The sequence below is a fragment of the Taeniopygia guttata genome, chromosome 5 (assembly GCF_048771995.1).
Source record: "Taeniopygia guttata chromosome 5, bTaeGut7.mat, whole genome shotgun sequence".
In the NCBI taxonomy this organism is placed as follows: domain Eukaryota; kingdom Metazoa; phylum Chordata; class Aves; order Passeriformes; family Estrildidae; genus Taeniopygia; species Taeniopygia guttata.
This window is the reverse complement of record NC_133030.1, coordinates 31,917,266-31,940,819: the sequence shown is the minus strand read 5'-3', so window position 1 is coordinate 31,940,819 and position 23,554 is coordinate 31,917,266. Positions and strand designations below refer to the sequence as shown.

Sequence of the window (23,554 nt, the reverse complement as noted above, 5' to 3'; positions counted from 1 at the left end):
TATATAGGAAATGGGTACATCCCTTGGGGCCACCTAAAACATGAATGTCTGAAATTAAATTCATATACTCTTCTCCCTTGCTCCCTGAAGCACGTACTCTTGGAATGAAAGGGAAGGCTTTGGGCTACCATCATATCCCAGTAGTTTCTATCCATTATAATACTCTGGCTATCTTAATATTCAATTAACAGATGTTTCCCAGCATGTATGAGCTCAAGGTGACTATCTGTATGTCTTTGTAATGAAAACATTAAAGAGAACAGGGAAAAATTAGAAAAATAATTGCCCTCTTTCTAGGATCACAATGCGGTTGTCAGAGAAAAATGAAGCAGGAGTATTGTGATTCCAAAATTTTACCTACGCTTTTCTCAGCAAAGGGCTACCACACCCAGCCAACAAAAACCAGTAGTCTCACAGTTCCCATCACCTGCCCAGTGATTCTGAAATCAGGATTATAATTTTCTCAGCTTCCAAACATTACACTCTGTAGTGGGTAATGCATAGGATCCTAAGGTAGACCAAGTGCAAGTGGCTTCACTAAAAATTTCACCCACACATGGAAAAAGAGGGGCTGACATGTTCTTTGTATATGTTAGCTCTTCCCCTAGCTGTTGCATTGGGCACATCTCATGCTCTGTATGTGCCCTACACTGCATCATGGAGCTTGACTAAAGCAGTGCCCCAATCTGTGTGTTGTGTCAAGTCTGGAAGCAAGTCCAACCCAAAGCTCTCAGATGACCCTGTGTGGTGCCTACTTCCTTCAGTGCAGGAAATTTTGTGTCTCTGCTGTGCACTCTGGGCCAAAGTATCTTTTGAATCTGAATTGTAGCCTCCATGTTCTGTGGTCTTATAACTGAAATTGTCTGGGTAAAATCCTAAATGCTGAGTGGCCTGCCGAAATGAGTGCACACAGGGGACCCAAGAGCTCTAGATTTATTGCTTGTAAACCAAAAATCGTATCGAAGAAAGCAGAGATAAAAATAGATGGGGAGCTTGGGGACCAGAAAGGCAGCCAGTGGAGATTAGATGCACTGCTGGTTGACTCATCCAGCTTGTTTTATTGTAGCACAGTTCCAATAACAACTGTGTTATTTCAGCTTTTGTGCAGTGAGCAGACATTTGTTTTGCATCGAAGGCTTTTCACATAAATGTGCTCCATTTTTTTATTTCTTCTTGTATTTCCCAGTGTTTCTACTGGCAATTACCAATGGGAGAGTTGATGGCTTCAAAAGCATATTGGACAACTTCTCAGCTGGTATAAATCAGCAACACCCCTTGGTATTTAATAGAGCTGTACAGCTTTATACAAGTTGAATCTGCACCAACTGTTCTTTTAAAATATGTCCCACCTTATAAAGCGTTTTCTTCAGTAGTGGATTCTGAAATTAATGAGAAGCATTGAGCAAACTGCCCCACAGACTGTGCACAGTGCACAACTTGGCAGCATCTGCTTTCTAATCTGTGGCTCTGCTCAGGCTAGGGGAGTTCTTTGTGAGGGATGCCAATGAGTCTTTGTGAGGGATGCCTGTTGGGTTCTCTCTGCTGGCCCTGGCCTGTTATCCACTGCCTTGCAGAAGATGGACACAAGGCTCATCCACTGCCTGCTAGCTCAGTGTCTCACAGTGCTTTTAGCTTCTTCTTCACTGCAATTCATTTAAAAACCCTTCTGGGCTCGTGTGGAAGTGGCTGTGAGGAACAGTTACAGTGAAAATATGGGGAGCGGGCATTAGGCTTTGTTAGCTGTTTGCAGCTTGCATCATGACTTGGAAAGTACTGTCCTGTCAACTTGGGCTCCATTCAGAGGCAGAGGAGTTCTGTAGAAATGGGTTTGAAAATGACCACAGGAAAGGAGAAGTATTTACCTCAAATGATATGAGATCAGCTGGATCTACATGTGTGGTGGAGGCTGTGCATTTGTTACAACATGGTGCTCTTTTGCTGATCCTAGAGTGTGTGCAGACTGAAGGAGCACATTGGGTTCTAAGCAGCTTTTCAGAAAAGACCATTTAAAGTTGCTTTCATGAGGTAGAACTTAGTGATCAGGTGGGCCACTCATTCATGTTTTTACATCTCTCATCAGCTGTTGAGCAAGCTAGCCTCTGCCATGCTGACAATGGAGAACTAGATGGCTGTATGTTTTTACTGGGATTTTGCTATGGTTTTACTTGAGATGTTTATCTGCACTGATGTCACCTTCATCAATTTCTCTACACAAATGACTCAACATATTCTGGACTGTGTTGTTGTGCTAAACAGAAAGAATGCCTTTGTCTCTTTCATTCTTTTCATAGTATTATGGAAGTGGGAGGGAGAATCTGCCAAAATGTGACTTTGTTTCATTAGAATCTGCTCCCTTATAGTGGAAACTCTATGATAAGAGGCTTTTTCATGGCCAGTGTGTGTAAATTTCAGTACACCCCTACAACAGACATACACAAATAATTTAAAATCCCTTATTTTAAGACTCAGACAGCTGTCTAAACAAAAAGATGGTCTAAATTGATCCACAATCCATTTCTATCAATGCATACAAATAAAATTACAAGTAACAACACAGAAAATTGCTTTGTTTTTTTTTCATAAACTTTTCAGGCTTATGAATTTCAGGTGACAGTCATTTGCAGGAATAAATGGTGAGGTAACATCAGCTTTGTGTAGGATTTAGATAAATTTGGATCCAAACTAAATGAAGACCTCACTAGAGGCAGAGTTAGGAAATAAGTGTGTGGGAAAATTGGACTGAGTGAGAAAGCAGCAGGGAAAAGGAAGCCACAGTACAAATTAAAGATTGCAAGTAACAGGGCTGGATGCCAAGAGCCTCAGAAAAGAAAAGAAAAAAAAATTCTTGATTAGCTCAACTGTTTGCTTTAGTATATAAAAAACTGACCCCCCTGAGGAGCCCTGAGCCTCCTGGGAGTCGGAGTACGTGTGAGTAAGCTGCTGCCTCGCTGAGGGCAGCACAAATGCTCCAGCCCAGTCTTCTGCCACATGGATTTCCAGGTGCAAATGCTTCATCTGGCAGGAGTTCTGCCCACATCAAGCTGACAGCATCTAAATGTTTTATCCAGCCTGGCATTATATATTTTCCCTTTCCCAAAGAGCTGCAATAATTCCAGTTCCATTGGCTATGTGTGAGCATGTGTGTTGAAGGGAACCGCTGTCTCTCCGAGTGGCTGTGATGTGTGGGCCAAGCGTGACTTTCCAGGGGACAGATGAAGGACTGAGCTGGCAGGACAAGCCCATGCCTCCAGACAGGCTCAGACCCCAGTTCTTGTACAACAGCCAGTGGGGCTCCCCTGCTGCCCTCAGCTCCTGGACACTGCCTGGCATACATTGCCCTCATTGTGAGTCCCCATTCCATAAGCAATACCCCCAACCTCCAGCCCCAGGTTCTGTGCCCTGTGTAGGAGGTGCTCCAGCACAGAGATCCTTATGTAAAATCACTGCTAGACCTGAAACATGCCACCTTAATGGAAATTCTCATTAATGCCATCATTAATGAGCTGCTGTTACAAATACTATATTACTGTCATTCTTCTCCTGAGCCGTTCACATTGCCATCACCGAGCTGAATCATTGCTGCAAAGTGGGAAATTCTACAGCAACATGGATTATGTTTGAGGACCTGACACTTGTGTAGGTGTGCTTTTCACACCTGCTGATACTTTTTGATTGTGAGTTGTTCTGTGCTAGCCGCACTGTCAAAGAGGAGCTATCACAGACAGAACTACTCCTAAAACACAGAGGGGAAAGTTATTTATGGAAACCTTTTGTCAGCATGTACCTCACCTTTGCTCACAAAACAGTTACTTGCTGTCTAAATGCCCATCTTCCTCCATTCTGTAATAACAAAAAGGAGCTATATAAAAGAGCTTGGCTCATACAACTGGCCTTGACAATTCAATTAAATAATTTAAAGGCTGCAAGAGAAGACAATCTTTTTAACAAGAGAGGATGGAAGAATTGCAGGGCTTCTTTGTAATTTGATCCTAGATCAAAACAACTGATATTTAACATTTGTTAAAACTTCTAGAAATGAAGATTTCTAAACCCCTCTATTATGGGAGAATATCATAATCCCAGTTTTAGAGATAGGGAAACAAAAATGATGTTGTACTTACAAGGCTTCTTGAAGGCATGTAGACATAGAACTCAGTTCTTGAAGCAAAATGTGTATTCAGGCTTGAGACTATACCTCACTATCAAGAGCTCAGAAATTCTGCCTTTTCTTGTAAATCTACAAACACATGAGCATATAGTAATGGGTTTTTTTCTATAAAGCAAAGCTTCTCATCGATACAAAATCATTTGCAACCACAGAGAATGCTCTGTCTGACCTTCAAAATACACAGGGCTGTAAGGTGTGCAAAACATGCATGAATTAAATTGTTCTAACTATCCTTGGCTGAGTATATTAAAAAAGGTGGGGAAGGTCAGGTGGAAGTGGTTATCAGGGGCTTTGAGAGTGAAGTTTCTGGGCATGTGAGATTTGCTGTGCTTTACCATGTATTCTGGCATCCTCTCTGAGGAATGAAACAAGCCAGAGTAAAATGAAATCCCTCAAGCAAGCTTAACTCGGGAATGTGAGAGCACGATACCAACAGCACAGAGGTGTCACCAAGAGAAAGATACAGTATCACCTGGTTTCTGTTCATACTGCACTGTTTATCTAAGAATCTCTGAAGTCTTCAGGAATGCCAATGAACTCTAAATACTCCTTGCTGCACAGCTGAGTGTTTATGTCTGCATGTTACAGGCGAAGAAACAAAGGCACAGGAGGCCATGTGGCTGGTGTGTAACAACAGTTACATTTTGGGTGAAGCTACATCATGTAGTTAGCAGATGCCTAATTTAGACCTCATCTGATATCTAGTTTCAGATCAAAGGTCAAAGACAGTCCAGTCCTTTTGATTGCTGAGGTATGACACTCCTTTTAGTTGTTTTTGCAGGATTCAACAAAAGGGGAGAGAAAATCTCCAAACTGTCTCATAATTTGAAACTGTTGAGATAGAGTTTGGTTGTTTCTGCCAACTAGGTGAAATTTTCGAGAGTCAGGAGGGCATCAGAGCAGAAAATGAAGGCAGCCAGGAGCCTGAATGCAAGGCAACTGTCATACTCCAGAGCACAGCGCCTAGGACAGGCTACTAGTGGGTAAAGTACACCCAGAATTCAAAACCATACGCATGCCTCTTGTTAACTAGACAAAGAGAAATGGAACATGAACACTTTCTGAGTATGAGCAGGCTGCACACACAACAGCAATTTCCAACACAAGATTTTTTATTCTGCAAGTTTTTTTGAATGTGTCAGACGCTGTTCCGGCACAGGGTGATGACATTTGGAATTGAAGTATGATTGGCGTAGCAAAACCAGGAAAACAATAACATGAATAACATGAGTTTGTCACATAAGTAGAGTGAATTAAATTGATTCTGTGTAGTGTTTTCATCTCAAAGTGCTTGAGAGGTTTGTTTATAAATTGATTATTTCCCTATGGCTCAAATGCAGCCACCTCTGGGCTGAAATGGAGTTGTCATCGTTGCACATTCAGTGCTTAGGCTGGCTATGAACGATTGGCTTTATTATGCATCTGGTTTCATCCAGCTGTTCATAATAAAATGAGAATTTTGTAGCACCTCAGTCAGATTCTCAGACTGGAAGGGGCACTTGTTAGTGACAGAAGTCCTGAAGTCATTGAATTTTCCAGGATAAAATTCAGACAAGTTGTGCTGATATGCAAGTAGTTACAACCAGCATCACATAAACTGTGCTCGGTGAATCCTGAGGACTGGGCAGTTGTTCCTACATCTCTGAGACTGGAATATCATAGCTATGGTTGTCAGGGAGGCAAGTTACGTTATTCTAAGTTTTTAATGCCTTGGCTGTTTCATTACTCTTCTTCAAGACCCCCATGATTTTGATGACACCCTTGAAGATGTCAGAGTTTAAAGGGGATTGAAAGACTGCAAGAATGAAAATAGTTTGCATTTTTGTTTTGGAGTTTTTTGTCAAGCAAAATGTCAGTGGTTGACTGACTTCATATGTTCCACCTTGATACAGTGATGTAATAGACTTAAAATCAAATCACATCCTAATTCCACATACTTTTGAGCAGTAATGAATTTTTTTTGGTACTACTTCCTACTTCGCATTGATTAAGAGTAATAGAACTAGAGTGGTAGAGCTAAATCTTATTTTAGTGAAGACATTTTACACTTATTCCTGCTATATTGTCAGATCTTATTTACCTTAGCAGGTACAGGATGTGTAGTAGTGATTAGCTTGATATACTGTGCTGCCTGTTTAATTGTACTACCTTGTAGTAAGATTACCTCAGGGAAGTACAAATAAGCATCAAGAGAGGTTATATAATTTTTCCTAGCCAGGATAACAGTAGTCATACTTCACCCAAAGTCAGCAACAAGGCTGAGAATATTCTCAGTGACAGGCTCATATACTTTCCACTGGGTCTTATCACCATTACAAGCAAAAATTTTTAAGCAAATCATCACATACTAAGTCTAGCTTTGGACTTTGCATCATTGCTTTTTCATCAAATGCTCAAGGGATTAGTTTTGAACCTACCAAATCCCTCCCAATCTGCAAATCATAAATTTATAACTGAAGCAAATAAATCCATGTATGCATGAGGAGAAGTGCTTTTCCAGACCATTTTGGCAATTGCAGTAAGTGGGTTATGGTCAGTTTTCTAAAACAGTCTTCTCATAAAAGACAAAAAGAGAGGACAGGAAACTTTACATTCACAGACTAGTGCCAAATCCTTCTTTTTTATCAGAATGAACTAACACTCAGGTTTTGTTAGTATTCATTGCACAGAAATTAGTGATCTCCAGTTTTGACTATATAGCTGCAAGAGGATTAGGCTAGTTCTTTTTTGGGGATGGCTCTGTCTCACGTAGCTTTAAGATACCTCAGGGCTGCATCCCCTTTATCCTTCAGTCTCTGGCATTGTTAAACTTTGTAGTCAAAGTCTACTGCCCAGTATTTATGCAGCAGTGCCTCGGTGTTCTCAGGTCTGCAGCCAGGTTACACACACATCTCCCATTCCAACAAATTCTGGTGACCACCACTTCTGCACCCAGTCTAGCTCCTCTGTAACTTTGCTGTATAGCTTGGCCAGGATTTTAGAGCTGTTGTGAGAAATTAACTTTTTTTCTGTGTAATGCAGGTTAAGTTTTTTTCAGGACAGATCTGAAGACTTTTACTGTGTTATTATGTTAGGTTTTTTTCTGCTGATCTTAACATTATCTGATCTGTGTAAATGCCAAAAACTTCGTACATCATCAAACATCTGCTGTATTTTTGGAGAAATGTCTCTAGTTTGGTGAAGCAATCTAAATCACTAGAATTGTGATTCTCAATTTGCACAAAATGCATGCTCTGTTTTTTAAGGGATTCTGCCAGACCCTGCTGACACATGAAGCATAAGAAAATATTTGGCATCAGCTACTTCCCCAGAGATTTTTCCTCTTCTAGGTAGTGGAAAATGATCTCTCTGTACACATGTATTCAATTCTTTTAGGTCTGTTCATAAGCAAGGGTTCCATCTCTTTTTTTAGCATACCCATATTCTGATAGTTTGTCTGTGCACTTAATGGAAATGAATATATTCACCTCCTTTTTTAGCCTCTGCTACAGGCACAGGAAACCATGCCAGCATTGCAGATTACAGAGTAGCCCTCAAACTCTCCTTTAATGACTGGATATCCCAGCTTTCCAAAGGAAAGGGTCTTCAGAGGAGGCTAAAGAATGGCTCCCACTTCTTGTAGAACATGTTCTTTGAGGCCATTGTTTACCTGTGTGGTTGAGTTTTAACCTTCTTGCAAGAATAAACCCACCACTACTAGTGTGGAGTTTTACCTGTTGCCTCTGTGGCAGGGCTGGTGCTGGCACTGCAGCTGCCAGCACACAGGCTCCCACACCAGTGCCCACCCTCAGGCCACTAAATGCCATGTTTGCTTTATGGAGACTGTGGGAGCACTTCAGAGCTCAGCCAGCTCAGACAGCCCCCTGCTCCCCCACACAGGGCTCAACACCACTGTTCTTCAGGTGGGCACCTCCAAAGGCTGACAGGACCCTGCTCCCATAGATACTCACTCCAACCATATGCCCAACACCAGCCAGTACTGAGAGGGAGCTCAGGGTTTCTTACACTGAGTTATAGGGTTAAGGACCTGCCATGGAGCTTGGATTCACAGTTCCTCTTCCAATTCAGGAGAGGTTCAGGTCCTGGCCTATCTGCTGTTACCCAGAAAGCTCAACAAAGCAGACTTACAAAGCAGGCCAAATGCAAACAACATCTAAAACTCCATGGCCCCTTACTAATGGGACTGTGCTGTGTCAAGTCTCAATAGCCACACTTAACAGCCATGTCATTATGGGGTATGGGCACACAACTCCTAAGGAGAGAGCGAGGAAAAATAATAATAAAAAAGACAACATGCAAAAGGCTAAGGAGGCCCCTGGTTTCCTTAATGGAATTAGTCCTTCCTTTATGAATTCCAGGGTTAAATGCTATAAATGTGATTCGCATACTCCCTCCCCTCACCAAAGCAGAAAGATCTGCTAGACACATGTTTGGAGCAGAATGGGGGAAGATATGACGCGACTCAAGAGCCTGGAAGGCTAAAAGGAGTAGATGAGGGAGAGCTCTGCAGCCCTTGATCTTTTTAAGATTTACTGCCTTTGCCCCTTGCAAGGATTTTTTTTTTTTTTTCCTGGAAAATTCTAGCTTCTAGCAATTTAAAAAAAAATTGGCTAGGGCAATAAACAAGATCTTTGAAGGGGGAAGGAAGCCAAGAGAAAGTCGGGCCCATTAGTCACGCAGCTGCATTTCCTGTCACAAAGGACCCCAGTTGAGTAATCACTCAAAATATGCTTGTTATTTTTTCCTATTTTATTTCAACTTTCAGCCTGCCAATATCTACTGCAAGAGAAAAATAATCCAAGAAAAAGTCTTTTAGTTTCAGAGGGGGAAACAATGTACTGTCAGACACTGATTTACATTCTTTTTCCTTTTCTTTAATTTTCATAGCCTAAAAAGACTTCAATGATATGAGAGAAATGTTGGTAGGTCACAATGGCTGTGAGACACTCCTGGTGTTTTCAGGGCATAGTTTCAGCAGAAGTGTGGGTGTCAAAAGTTCCTGGGCTACATTTCCAACTGCTGTCATTGATTCACCGTACAACCTTGAGTCATGTATTCATTTATCTATAATTTATTATGAAACATAGAGATGATAACAGCTTTTGCATAATTGTTTTGTTGGGCTTCATTATTGGTGCTTACAAGTAATGTTAGGTCCTCTGATGAAAGTTCTGCACAAGTACTTGTCTAAAGAAAAATGTAGTCAAGACTGAAAAGAAATCAACTTGTAACTTAAAGCAGAACATTGCTATTACTAGATTTTAAAAGTACTTACATAAAAAGAGGTGAAAATAGGAGCAATTCTATGAAATAGAAGGAGGAAAGTCTTGCTGACGCTGCCTTTTGAGACACTTGGAGGAAGAAAAATACAGCACAGGGGACAGCCCCTTTCACAGTGTTGAAAGAGATTGATTATACCAGCTCCCCACCCCTGCCTCTAGATCCTGGATTAGAAACTGCTGGCTGTGGTCAATCTGGTACTGGCTTCTAAAAGAAGTCACTGATACACAACGGAAGTAAAGCTGGAAAACCTCTGTTTTCCCACATTGCTGATTCCTTTATCAACAAACACAACTACAAAATATGAAACCCTGCCCTTAATTTACTCAAAAGGAATGAGTATGGTGACCAGGCCACCTATAAAGAAGGGCCATAAGCATGCTTCAGGGCACGTAACAGTTTGTAACTTACATTCCTGACGGGGTACCTGAGTATATGGCTCTGTAAAAATGATTGCAAAGGGATTGCAAATCTCTGTTTAGATTGCTGTCTAAGTAGAGAGTAGCTGATTGTAGTTTATGCTACATAATAACATGACTTCAAATACTACACAAAAAATGAAGCTTACATTGCTTACATTTGCATGCAAGTGACTGGTAATGTCATATAATTCTCTAATTTGTACACATTTGATACTCCAGATGTGCAATGTTTTCAAACCACAGCTTATGAGCAGATGTGATTTACACAGCAATATAAATCGCAGCTTCCTAATGCTAGTTAAAGGGTGTAAACTCAAACAAATGTGAGATTTACACCAATTTGGTTTAAGAGCGACTTTGAAAGGCTGTTTAGCTCTACATTTAGAAGCATTGAGAATGATTATTTATGCATGTTTACACTGAATGGAAAAGTAAAAGTCTTATGAGTCATAACTCAAATGTGAAAAATTCCATGCTAGATTATCTTTTGAAATTATGTTCAGCCTTTGTGTTCCCTAATAGCAGGCAAGGCAAGGTGTGCTCCTCAATGTGAACACAAGTGTACACTCCTGGTCTGTGGTCAGAGCTAGCATGAGGCTATAGGGGCTGTTTGCTATTCTCATACCACATGATTTTCACTGCTGCATGTGCCAGTCTACTCAATCCCACATCATATATTATATTCAATAGCAATAGGCTTATGTCCTAAAACTACCTCTGCCATGAGGATAAAGGCCATTTCCAATGATTACTGATTCCTACACAGATTTGAAATCATATACTGGTAGGTATGAATGAATGGAAATTATTTGTCTACAAGGTCAGTATAAACTTTTTACTTTTCTCTTTATGACTGCCAGGGTATGTGATAATATTTCCTATATCAGTATTGTAGAGATGTATTGGTATCAATCAGAACAGTATCTAATAGATCAGACAGTGTAAATAATAACCACCAATTAAATGAATTATACTGGTAAATATATAGGGTAGCAACTAATACTTTTCTCTTTACTTACCTGGTTATCCTAAGAATTTGTATGGCTCTATAGCCATGGTATTTTAGTATCTCCAAACCTTTAAATCTATGATCTCCATGCAGGTCTGATGCATAGTAGTCCAATTAGCCCTGTATAGGTGTGACACTAAAGTCCTAAGATGAATGACTGACTCAGAATCATCTCAGAAGTCTATGACCTCTTGATTCACCTGCTGGCTGTGAAGAATTACTCTCTCTCTTGCATAGATGGGAAGCTGAGTCATAAAGAACTAAAGTTACATGCCCATAAATACGTAAATAGCAACAGAAGTGGAATGAGAACTCATGATGTACAAATCCTCAGTCCCTGTCTAGTTGCATTAAGTTACTCTCTCTCCTGTCTTCAGTGAACTGATCATATTTAGTAAAACAGCCAGCAGTTGTTGCTTTTTGCAGTGCAGTGCTTCTGTGATGTGTGTGGACTTAGAAATAACTGCTTATCAGGAAGTTGAATTAATTGGGTAACAACACAGCTGCTTAGTACATTGACAGTTGAATTTATCAGCCCTTTTGCTAAACTGCTGCATGAATTTGGGCAATTACTTCACATGCTGCCATTTTTCTAATTCAATATAGGAATAATAACATTATTGGACATACGGGCACAAAAATCTCTGTAATAGTGCTGTTCTGTTTCTCATTTAAGACATTGGAATGAGAAAAGGGAAGGGACAAAGAGAATAATAAGTTTTCCCATTTAGTTGAATGAAGTTTCTATGACACAACTAAAAAATCTCTTGAAAGAAAAATGGTTGGTAAGAACATTTTAGTTTTAAGTTTTACCAGCAGACATGTCATTCCAGGGCTGTTGTGCTTCTGTGGAGAGGATAGCCTCTGCAGCTGTGGTTCTGCAGCACCCTTTGCCAGTCAGCACAGGATGGAGCTCTCTGGGTGTGTCTCAGGGCTGTTTTTATTTTCCTCCAAATACAGTCTAGAAGTGTGGAATTTGGCTATATGTAGCAGGCATGTAACTTCAAAACTGGCTATGAAAGGGTTAAGCCGATTAATGGCAACCTTACAGTAAAATTGAGGGAGGTGGAACTTAAGTCTCAAGTCTTAATAAAATGCAGGTGTTTTACTGTTAGGTTTAAAATGTCTTAAGACTCCAGCAAGCAATTGAAAACTAGGGAAAAAACGTGCTATTGAATAAGAAACTTGGAAACATAACAACAGGTAGTGCAAGGCATCTACAGAGAATTCAGTTTTCACTGGCTAAGGTCTGCCTCAAAGTTCACAGGGTGAAAGCAAAACATAAATATTAACTGAAAAACGCCTCTCACAACATGCATCTGACTTCTGAGGTATTACAACTAGGATTAACTTTTGACATTCTCCTTTCCACCGTTATGACTTTGCTGTCTTACTGGCTCCATGCAGAGTAGTTATACTCATTTTGCAACCTTTCTTCTTCTTTCCCAGTCTGTTTGGAGTGTTGATGGGGTGACAGGTAGTGTAAGCACTGCATTCACAGTGTACAGAAAGCTCTGCTAAATCATTTGCAACCGCTTTTATGTCAGGAATAGGGATTTTTTTGTGTGTTTGGGGGAACCAAACTACTTTTAGAACAAACTAATAAAAAGAAGCTGTAAAGAAAGCACCAGTCACTATTTTCTTCTCTTTCAATTCCCCCTCCTTATCACAAATAATTTGTTAGTAAACAGCACTGCTTAGGTCACAGAGTAGAGGGATTGCACTGAACTTTGATCTTCAAGTTCTTAACTTATTTGGGGAATTAACATAGATACAGCTTTCTAAAGGGAACTGGAACCTGAAGAACCAGAGAAGACTAAATGTATTTACAATTGCCCAAGATTACTGTGCCAACATCCCTATGGGCCTTTTCTGAAGATGCAATGGAAACAGACTACATCTTAAAAGAGGGGCAAAGAGTAGAAATCTTCACTAATAGTATCTCAAAAATCCTGGTAGGAATCTTCCAAGTTGGCCTGAATGTGCTCAGGATCATACCCTTGAGGAAAGAAGTATTTGTCAGCATTTGGTATCTGCTCACAATTTTAGATCTTCCCTGGCCTTCTCATTTCCTCCTTTGCTTTGTAAGACTGCTTTCATTCCACTCCTACTCAACTTTGCAGATGCCAGTTCCTGTTTCTAATGTCAGCAGTTCTCAATCTTCTCAGATAACCCTGTTGTTGTTTGTGCCTTGCTACGTGAGGGAAACAACCCGTGCTTTCTGTTCCCTTCTAAAAAGTCACTGCTGCTCTAGCTCCAGCAAACCTAACCCAGCCCCTGCTCTGCTCAACTTCTGCCCAAATCCAGTATGTCAGACTGCAAAAAACTAGAAATGCCTGTGGGCTCAGTGTGGGGAAATAACCAAAATCAGTGTTAGAAGCATGGGTTCTTTATTCTCCATCAAACTGGCCTTTATTTTTAATTTTTAGCCTTGCAATTATTCTGGAATTTTCTGATATGTGTTGTTTCTGGGAGCCACTAAAAAGTAACGGATGGATTTGCAATAAGATACGTACAGCTCTGCTAAAGTGGTTTTAAATTAGTTTGTATCAACTCTGAACTAGTAGTGACATCAGTCATTGAAAAACTCAAGACAAGTTCTTTATACTAGTACTAAATATTAGCAATAATTGTTAGTGTTAGGCCTCTTAGTTAACTTTGCAGATACTGCTAACTATTCCATATCATATAAAAGAAAGAAAGATTCTTCCTCTAAACACTTTATGTGCTGTAAAACTGTGTTATATATGACTCCAAGAACTAACCAATAACCTTTGTATCCAATAACCTCTTGCAACCAATAACCTCTTAGTTCTCTTATTCCTCCATCTTTGTGTGATGAACATTTCCCTTCAAAATTTCATTTGCCTCATGTATATTTGCTTTAAATGCCTGAAATGGAAACAAATTTCTTCACAACTTTATTCTATACATAAGAAAAATGTAGCTAACTGCCTGTAAAAGAAGCGAAGATTCCCATATAAAATAATAACAATAATAATAATAATTTGATTCTGGAGAGTGGCATCAAGAGTGAGATTGTGCTAATGGCACAGAGAACAGAAAATATTAATATCAGAATATCAAAGAAGACCAAAATCGATGCTTTCATGCTATCTACTAAGATAGTATCTTAGTGTATTTTAAGGAATGGTTAAGGATATTTTTAATCTTAGTCTTCAATTTTTGTAAGTGGAGCAAAGAAGGGTCTCCCTTAGTTTATTTTTTATTTCCTATAGCCTAGTCTAAAACATCTTAGCATTGTACCTTTCACAGGCGACCTGTAGTTTTTTTAATGAGTAAAATGTCTGAGGTGCTTGCATGCAGAGCAGCAGGACCTGATGCCCTTAATTTCACAATAGCTTAGAAATAGGCTCAAATGGCAATGGTGCTGATGCCTCCACCCAAGCCAGGGCTCAGAAGAGATAGGTACAAGTAGTACAGAACTGTTTGCTTTCCCTTTCCCTTGCTTTACTGTGGGATACCCACAAACATTTAATTAAAGCTATTGTATGCATGCTTAACTTGGAGCTATCTGTGGTTCCTTGAAACCGTTATACAAGAGCACCAAAGAAAATACAAGGGAGTCACTGAAGAAAAATACAAATGAATTAGAAAAGCATAGCAACCAGAGAATACATTTCCCATAATACAACAGTCAAAGGTCATGAGATCACAGATGCTCAGTTGCTCATGCATATCATCTATTCTCTCCACTTGCATGCTTGCTCCGGAGAGGGCAAAGACTTAATGAGGATGGGGCTAGCATTAGCAGTTCTCACCCTTCCTCACACCCTACATCTCAAAGAGCACTGAAAGCCTCTTTGAAGTTGGAATAGACATACATTGAACTGTCCCAATGCACACATACAATCTGGAGTTTTCTCATCAGGTACAAAAATACAAGGTGACTGTTCTCTTCCGGCTGCCCTGGATGTGAACAAAGCTCTTGAATCAAAGACTTACTGAATTGAGGAGTTGAACGAAGTTTCTCCATTGCATCTGTCTTTTCAACCTGCAGTAGCAGCCCTTCTCGGTCTCACGGTTTCTATTAGTCGGTTCACTTTTCCCAGCTCCTCAAGAAGAAATCCTGTTCAGACAAAACAGCAGACTATTTACAGGAAGCTTGGCAGGGTCAAAAAGTGACTGTAAAACAGAGCTCTTGTTAAAACACATACAGCATTTGCTCTGATGTAGATACAGCTAGGACTCAGCAATCTCTGATTTGCTATCAAGGCCTTGAAGGTGATCTCAGAGTCAGATTTGTTAAACTTGGTGACATTGTGTTGTTATCACTTAGCAGAGCTAACTCAGTTGCTCCAAGTCCCACTTAATCTGTGCAGCTCTCTACTCACAGCTTCTGACCTACTTAGTCACTTCCGGTCTTTGATTTTAGTCTTAAAGCCTCTTTTCTGTGTTGGCATGTGACTGCCATTTAATCTTAATCAAACTTCCTTGAACCTCCATTACTGTCAAATACATCTTCTCTCACCATAATACCCACCCTTCTGAGTGCAAGAAAACTGATTTACAGCCAACAGTCTGCCACTCTGCTCTAAGTTCATCTTTGCTTTGTTTTTCTTCCTGTGTGAGTCACTTCTTCCCCCTCTCTGACACACCATGCTACATTTGGTTTCCCTTGATCTGTCAGTGGCTGAGATGCTGCCCTGCACACCTTTACTGCAGTGATCTGGTGATTGTTATAACAGTGTGTGCCCAGCTACTGTGTTCACATTCAGAAAAAGCTAAACACAAAGAAATTGAGTTGGTCACAGGCTGTTTCAGAAAGTCCGTTCATTTAATATGCTTTTGCCTCTGACCAGAAATTATGACCAACTCAGTTCCCTTATACCTTGCTTAAGAGCACAGTGTGCAAAACACAGCTGTTTAATCTATGCCTCCCCATCTACCATCTCTCTCCCCCGTTACTTCAGGGCACTTGTTAACTTTACAGAGGCTGAAAGTCCTTACTAGCTTAAGAAATTTCCCAGTTCTCACTTGTTCTGTATGCTGCAGTAATGTGCCTTTGAAATAGACTCCTTCAGCCAGTTTCTTTCCGTGACCAGAATCCAATCTAAAGATGTTAATCCAGTACCATGGTGACTTTTGCCTGCACGGGGGCACTTCCAAACTGGTGGGGTCTGTTGATTGAGATTCTTTCACCAGGACAGAGAAGTTCAAAGATATGGCCTGGTGCTCTTAGTGGCCCAATGCTCTTTGAATGTCAGATACAAAACATTTAGTGGCAATGTGTTACATCTGTGTGTAACATGAAGGAGAGATTTGTTCAATCCCCTCCTGCATGTAAGCTCTTTCCTGACTTTTTTCAATATGCCCATTTCTGCTTTGCTCTCTTCCTCCTATTTCTGTGCTCATCAACACTCATCCACTTTTGGGTCTTGTTAACACCTGGAGGTTATGTGACCCATCACGTCGTCCTCTTAGGAGGCAGTAAATACCATACATTTTGGAAGGACAAATTAACTACAGGCCATTCTTACTAAGCCTCTCCTTCAACTTATCTCAAATTGTATTTTTGAACTGCAGTCACTACACACTGTAAGTTGAAAACAACCACTTGAGCCCTTTCCAGCAAGGCTTTGATACTAGGCCTGGAGGAGAGATAAGCAGCACATTGAAGTTGTGGTATCACTGTAACTGAGGGCAAGGAGTGAATGGAAACATACCCTCCTTCTGGCACTGCCTGGCTCTGGATGAGGGGAGAGGAACGAGCTGAGCAGCTTGGGTTCACATGCATGGCAAGAGCCAGCAGCCTCTCAGCTGATGACAGATTAGACTCAGGGCCTGGTTAGTGGGAAGCCTGTGATTAGACTTCAGCAACATCTGTCTCTAGCACTAAAGAAATCACTGCTGTGGGCTGTGATTTTCTCAGCAACTGTAATTATAGCAGGAACCTCATTCCTGCTATTTTTCTCAACAACTTAAGTGCAAAAAATACGTGAGTAAGGGTGCGGGAAAGCTGAAACTCTGAAAGGAGCAGGAAAGAGGCACCTGTTTCTTTTTGTTCCGCTCATTCCAATTATTTTCTCTCAGTTTCTTAGATTTGTATGAATCATAGACTGTTTTTTTCCTGGAAGTCAGTGCCAAGGTTTAACTACCTGAAGTTGGCCTGCCATCCAGCTGAAGCTGATAGCACACATCCTCTCTGTCCACTTATGTCCCATGGCATCTTAGACAAGTGTGGTGGCACTTGCAGAAGGTGTCATACCAACCTTTCCTTGCTAGTGCCACCTCTTTCCTCCCATGGGGGCAGCAGTATGGAGTGCTGGTCTCTGATCACAACTGTTTCAGGATATTGCCAGGAACGTATGGGCTGGGCAGAAGTGTGGAATATGGGAGATTGCTCAGGGTAAGTTTAAAGCTTACTCTGAAAGGTCCTGTCCCGATTATGATTTAAGAATTTGAACTTTAAAAGTGTTAGGTTGTATACAGTAACTCTCTGTTTTAAAAGATACAGAAAAGGCAGTAAAAGTTTGAACTCCCAGTAACACCTGGTAAATTTTGCCAAAATAACAATGTCAAGAAAGAGCAGGATTTCCTTGCAAGATTTCTCTGCCAGAAAAATCTTTTTGTTTGTGCGGTTGTAACTCCATAGTTACTCATTTGCCATTCTTTGCTCAGAATATAAGATGAAACAGATTTTTTTTTTTTAATGTATGTGTAGAAGATGAGGAGAAATATCTAAGAGAGTGTTTACCATCCAATAATTAAGATGTAGACAAGGCCAAAATGATTCAAACTAACCCATATACTTCTTAACTTTTCTCACAGCATTAATGTGAGAAATTAATGTTTAGTATACTTTGAAGGCAAGAGTGTCTTGTCTATGTTAAGCAATTTTATATCAGCACCATACTCATCTAGAAGAAAGCAGAATTGTTCCTTACCAGCATGTCTGCCCTTCATCCTGCAGCACATCTGGCAGCACAGCCAGGGATGAGACTGTGGCAGCAGGAACTTGACCCTTGGGTCTGAAAGCACTGGGAAGGCTGCACATTGGCAAGCAGATCCCTATCTCCAGAGCCAAGCCTCTGCAGACTGGTGACACATCTGGAGTAGTCTGGAACTGGCACAAATGCCTGTGGATGAGGAGGAGAGAGGAAAGGTTAGAAGGAAAGTGGAAAAAATGCCTCTTGCACATTTCACTTTCTTTTCCATCTGCTTGTGTGCTGTTGCTGTGAGCTATTAAACAGCTGCAGTGCTCTCTCCCAGAAGGGACTGTGAGTCAGTGGAGATGGAGAATGATCCCTACAGCTTAGGACTTTGGGAGCCCCCTTGAATGGAAGGGGACATAGGAGTAATGTTTCTCTGATTGACTGTTCTACTAAACACACTTGGGAATTTGACGCTTGGGGCAGTAGCCAGAGATGCTGTTCTGGCTCCTCACACCTGAAACTCCTGGCAGGCAGTGGGTACTGCTGGGTACTTCTGACTCAGTCTTGTCCAACTAGGTGAGTCCTTCTTGTTTCTTGCTGTCCAAGCAGAACCTCCCAGCTCTCCTGAACTGGTTCCAAATTTCAAGGAGAGAAGATCACTCCAGCAAAAGGTTATGCAGACTTTGAGACTGTAGCTTAGGAAGATATAGGTAGAGAGGAAGGACCAGGAGAAGGTGGAGTGGGCCTACAGTGACTGCCATGGTCTGAGCAAAAGAGCAGTTTTTTTGCATCCATTCAGACACTCAGCAATTTCCTGCATTGTTCCTGCAATCAGCATCTCCACCTGCTTTTACTTAACCATTTCCTGTTTACAGCTTCCAAAAACTTTCTGGTGAAATCACTAATCTGCCACAAGATCAGTCTTTATGGTTCCTTTTGAGCAGGCTTCACTGACTTTTTTTTTCCCTCTGTCTTCAGTACACAGATCTTTCAGACTGAGACATTGTGTGCTGCGTGTGCATGTCTGCATGCATGTGTGGTTGCACTCAGTAGTCATGTCAGGAAACCACGTGCTTGCTCGTTAGTTCTTTCTCTTAATATATGCCCCTTTTTTCCTTCTAATGCTTCCTGGTTTTTGCAAATTTGAGCAAAGAAACAAAGAGTAGCACTGAGGGCTGGTGCCTCTTTCTGTACAATAGAGGGCTCCAGATATTTAGAGGAAGGACTCTTCCCATTACTTTCAAGATCTAAGTGCTCTCCCACTAATGAGGAATTTGTTCTCTGCATAGCTTGCCCATGCTCCAAATTATTTTCTATATTTGAAAACAGTGAGGCAATTTCTTCTAGTCTATTGTTCAGTTTCTCAGACATGAAAGGCAAGATGGAAGAGAAGGAAGGGTGAACCAAAGAAAAAGAAATCTTCTTCTTACAGTGTAGATGGCTCCCACAAGTGCCCATCATACACTTACTCATGTCTTGCAGAAATCACTAGAAATGCCTGCATGCTTCAAGTCTACTCTCCTTAGCTATATTGCAGATAACACTGCAGCCACCACTAAAACAAAATTTATTTTTCACTGCTTTTCCTGTTTGCTTACTGTTTTTATTTCTCTTCTGAAGCAATGAAAATAGATTCTTATGTTTCCTCTCTGATTCTCATGCTCTTGCACAGTGCTGCAATGTTTGGGTTGCGGTGAGCACTGCAGGGGAATGTTCTCTTCTTAAAATAAATCATGGAAACATTTCTGTTGGAATCAGGGCTTGTAGAAGTTTAATTTTTTTAAAAAAGAAGAATGTCAGGCCAATTTTGGCTTGGCACTCTATGCCTTTGAGGGACAGACTTCTGATGCATGTCAGTGTGTATGTACTGACGTGTGTCTGTGTGCGTGTGTGTGTGTATATGTACATACATATACATACACACACACCCCAATATATGTGCCAGTTACACAGGTATAGCTGAGCACTGAAATCATCCTGTAAGACAGAGCTGCAAATTCCTTAACTATCTCTGGTGCAAGTTAGTGTAAGTCAGGATGCTTTCTCTGTCAACTTAGGTGTAGAAGGAGTTGATCTCTAAGAGTGCACCAGCACTGCTGCTGAGCTGTTTCACACTTCGGAAACGAATTTGATGCTGTCACACTCTCACAGGTTTCTGGATATTTCAAGAATAACGCTAAATCCCCACTCCCTGCTTTAACTGTGACCTAAGCACGCAGCAGTATCACTTCTGTATGGGTTCTAAGGGATGGTCTGGGTATCGCTGATGTCCAGGCAGCTGTCTGCTGTAGGCATAGCACAACCCCACTTAGATCAGAGTTTGCTGAAGTATCCTTCAAGCTGTTTGTGAGCAGCTTTTAAACTTCCATCAGGGAAAGGAAGCAGGAAAGGACTTCTGCACAGAAATCTCTTTCAGATTGGCCCAAGTATGTAAAATAGTTACTTTGGTTCCCATCCAGCACAATTCATTCAATATTTTGTGTCGGGGTGCTTGTCATCAGTGGCATTTGCCCAGGGTGAGTCATACCTACCCAAGCAATGATCTGAGAGAGCCCTCAAATATTCCTTATTTTCATTTTACAGGGTACAGCCCTGGTAAATTCATGATCATATTGGACCACACAGCACTTTTGAGAGCAGCTCCTTTTCTTCTAACCAGATTTCAGCCCAAGAGGCAACTACTTCCAGATTTCAGCCCAAGAGGCGACTACAAGAGATTCTTTGGTTCAGTGTTCATCTTTGTTTTCCAGATGTTTCTTTCACCACACTGCTTTCTGGTTATACTGTAAATTTGGGTACACTCAAGATATTTTTGCCTTCCTCCTCCACCCCAAAATTAAAGGAAAGCTGAATTATATGAAAATGAAGTGAGAACTGAGACTCTCAAGGAAAATGGCAGGAGGTGTAGAGGACCATGCAAGACTCTTTCCAGGAAATGGGCAGAAGGTTCATCACATGAGTCACTGTAACTTTAGATGACTAAATTCTTGAAGAATAAACTGTCAGGAATATGATACTGCTCAGGACAGTTCCGGAGGGAGACGAAACCTTCTTAAATAGCTGTTGTTTGGTTTTTTGTTTGTGATTCATTCCTGAGGAAATTGCAGAGTCTCTGGCCAAGAACAGGGCGGGGTGACGTGCAGGCAGTGCCAGCCCTCCTCGGTAGAGGCAGCAGGCAAGGCATGCTGGGTTGCACATCCCGCTGCTCCTGGCACCAGCTCTCCTGCCCAAGCAGCTGAGAAGGGATCAGGAGCACTCCATGGCTGTCCTGCCCAAGTGAATAGAATAAAACAGGATCACTAGTGCTCATCTGCCAACTGAATCAATTCACAGCATGTTTATGTGGACCAGCAGATATGAGACCAAGAGGAAATGAAGGTATTCAAACTCTAATTCCAGCTATTCCAGCTCTTTTTAAGAAGTTTTCTTGCTCTATCTGCTCCAACCAGACCAAGTTCTATCAATAAAACTGGCCCAAAGCTCTGAATTTGGATTTCAGAGATGGTCTTAAGATTTTAAGCCAGTAACAACAGAAGCAGTCAGATGCCCTCCAGAGCTACCTCCAGAGGAGCTGAACTAGCATTAACAGCACTGGGGAATGTTTGCAGTAGTATCTTGAGTGTGGAGAAACCCCAATGTTCCAGCATGCTGCTGCCAGTTCCCATCTTGATCCCAAGCATTTAACATTTCAGCATTAGTTCCGTATCTCATAATGCCATTTATGTAATGATTGCTCATTTGGTTCCCATTAAAATAATGGTATTTCTTCTGTAAACCACTGCCTGTAAAAATCAAGCCACGCAGTTTCTCTTTAGATTGTAATAAAGGAAATAAATAGTAGGATATACACACTATAATTCCCAGAGAATGGGAGGTCCTTCTTTCCCCTCTTCGACATAAAAAAGTTCAGACATCAGAATTAGGAATGTGAAAGATCTGTTAAGAGTGGATGAATCCATCTCCTGCAAAAACACATGTAGTTACTCCCCAGCAGATGTTCCTCAGGTACTACATAGATAAATGAGTCTACAGCTCTCCATAGTCAGAGAGTCATTTCTCTCTTAAAATTTAAGAAATGAAAGGTACAGTTCTCTTAGGTCATCACAGTGCTGCTATACTTTGAGACAGTGTAGAATGATTCCTTGTATTGTACATACCAGCACTTTGAGGAATTCAGTTTCACATGTCTCAAACAATGGGGGTTTCATCGCTTCCTGTGGGAAGGCTGCTCTGCAGCCTAACTTGTTTCACCATCTGGAGCGTTTTCCTGAGTGTATGCCCACTTTAAACTTTCTTTTAATTATGTGCCCACTATTTCTTCTTAAAGGTAATTTGCCAAAAGTTTCTGTTGTGTGAAATTCACATTCTGTTGTGCTTTTTTATTTTTCAGGAAACCCTGAAAGATTGATGATTTCTTCTCTTTGCTTTTTCTTCCTTAGAAATAATAATAAATAATTAGTAATATATTACTGCTTTTTTGGCCATTCATCTCAGCGATTTACAAGGAAGATCAACACTGTTGTACTCTTTTTACAGATAGGAAAAATTGAAGCACAGGGCAGGAAACAACTTGTCTGAGATCATTCAATGAGCCCATAGCAAAACTTGGATTTTTAAGCAGGTCTCCACAGTACTGCCCTACTTTTTTCTTACTTTTTTATTTTTTTGGCCCAGTCTAGTTCCCTTTGGCTTTGTTGGAGTACCTAGGAAGGACAAACTTTCCATGAACTTTATTCAGAATTGCAATATTGTAACCGAAAGGTCAGCTTCTTGAATATTTAACAGTTACTATCTTTCCAGTGTGTTGGTCAAGCATCCTAATTAAGTAGTGATAAATAAAACCAACAAAGCATTTTAACAGACTAATTCAGTCCCTAGGGCCCCCTAGCTGAATTTCCTTCAGCTAGCCTGTGTTTTCCCAGTTGCAGATTGTGCAGATTGAACACTGTGTATATCAAGCACACTGTTATCAGCACACTGCAGGGAGATTTCCTTCCTCCTCAGTGCCACCATGCTTACTTTACCTGTCGTATTTCCCTTAGCTTAGTGGTTTTCAGTAAGTGTGTTTCTCAGAATCTGAATAGTTGCTGAATTATAAATCTTCCAGTTTGGAATCATAACACCACAATGTGTACAGCACGATACACGGGGCAGGGAGCGATACCCAGGCAAGCCCTGAGCAGGCTCACCTGGATGTCAGAAGCAGTGTGGCCTGAACAGCGCCGAGCTCTCTGTGGGCTGCTAAGAGATAGAGGGTTTCTCTTAACTTGCCTTAAAGCTTCTACCTGTCCAGCCTGTCATTTCAGTGAATATTTTTGGTGGGACTGGAGACACCTGAGCAGATGGTAAGATGAGTGTAGTTCCTCACCTCCATATGGGGAGGTGAGGGCAGCCAGTTCTGTGTGCTTGCAGTCTGGTGTGCAGGAGCCTCGTAAGTGCCCCACACTCTGGAGAGTGAACTGACAACACTCACCACATATGAGGTGCATCACTCTGTGTGGATTGAGAATTGAGAAATCAGGGCTCTGGTTAGGCCAGAGTTAGAGCTGAGGGACAGCACACAGATCCTCCTGGCTGCTGACCACTGTCAAAGTGTGCCAGCAAATGAAGTCTGTAATGTTATTCCCCTACTTCTCCTTCAGGCCTCCTTCATTCCAGATGTCATTGCACCAGCATCTGTGGATTTACTGAAGGTCACAGGACTGCTGTAGGTCACTGAGCACATTAGTTTGCTTTCAAATTGAGTTTGAGAAACTACCAAGCAGTGTCAAGCCTATGT

General features: G+C 41.2%; 1 protein-coding gene and 1 long non-coding RNA gene across 11 annotated transcripts in view; one reads left to right on the top strand and one right to left on the bottom strand.

Moving 5' to 3' along the window:
• The window catches only part of RAD51B (RAD51 paralog B), a 424,230-nt gene that overhangs the window by 365,846 nt on the left and 34,830 nt on the right, over positions 1 to 23,554 (top strand). The gene's annotated exons all lie outside the window — the stretch shown is intronic.
• LOC115495520 (uncharacterized) overlaps positions 1 to 23,554 on the bottom strand; it is a 48,525-nt gene that overhangs the window by 21,153 nt on the left and 3,818 nt on the right. The window contains exons 2-3 of one of the 3 annotated variants that reach the window (XR_012056350.1): positions 17,788 to 17,979; positions 14,846 to 14,969 (exon numbers count right to left, since the gene is read on the bottom strand). This is a non-coding gene — a long non-coding RNA (uncharacterized lncRNA). Of the gene's footprint in view, positions 1 to 14,845; positions 14,970 to 15,057; positions 15,346 to 17,787; positions 17,980 to 23,554 lie in introns of those variants that run through there. The other 2 variants (XR_003960760.4, XR_012056349.1) reach the window with 2 other exon arrangements.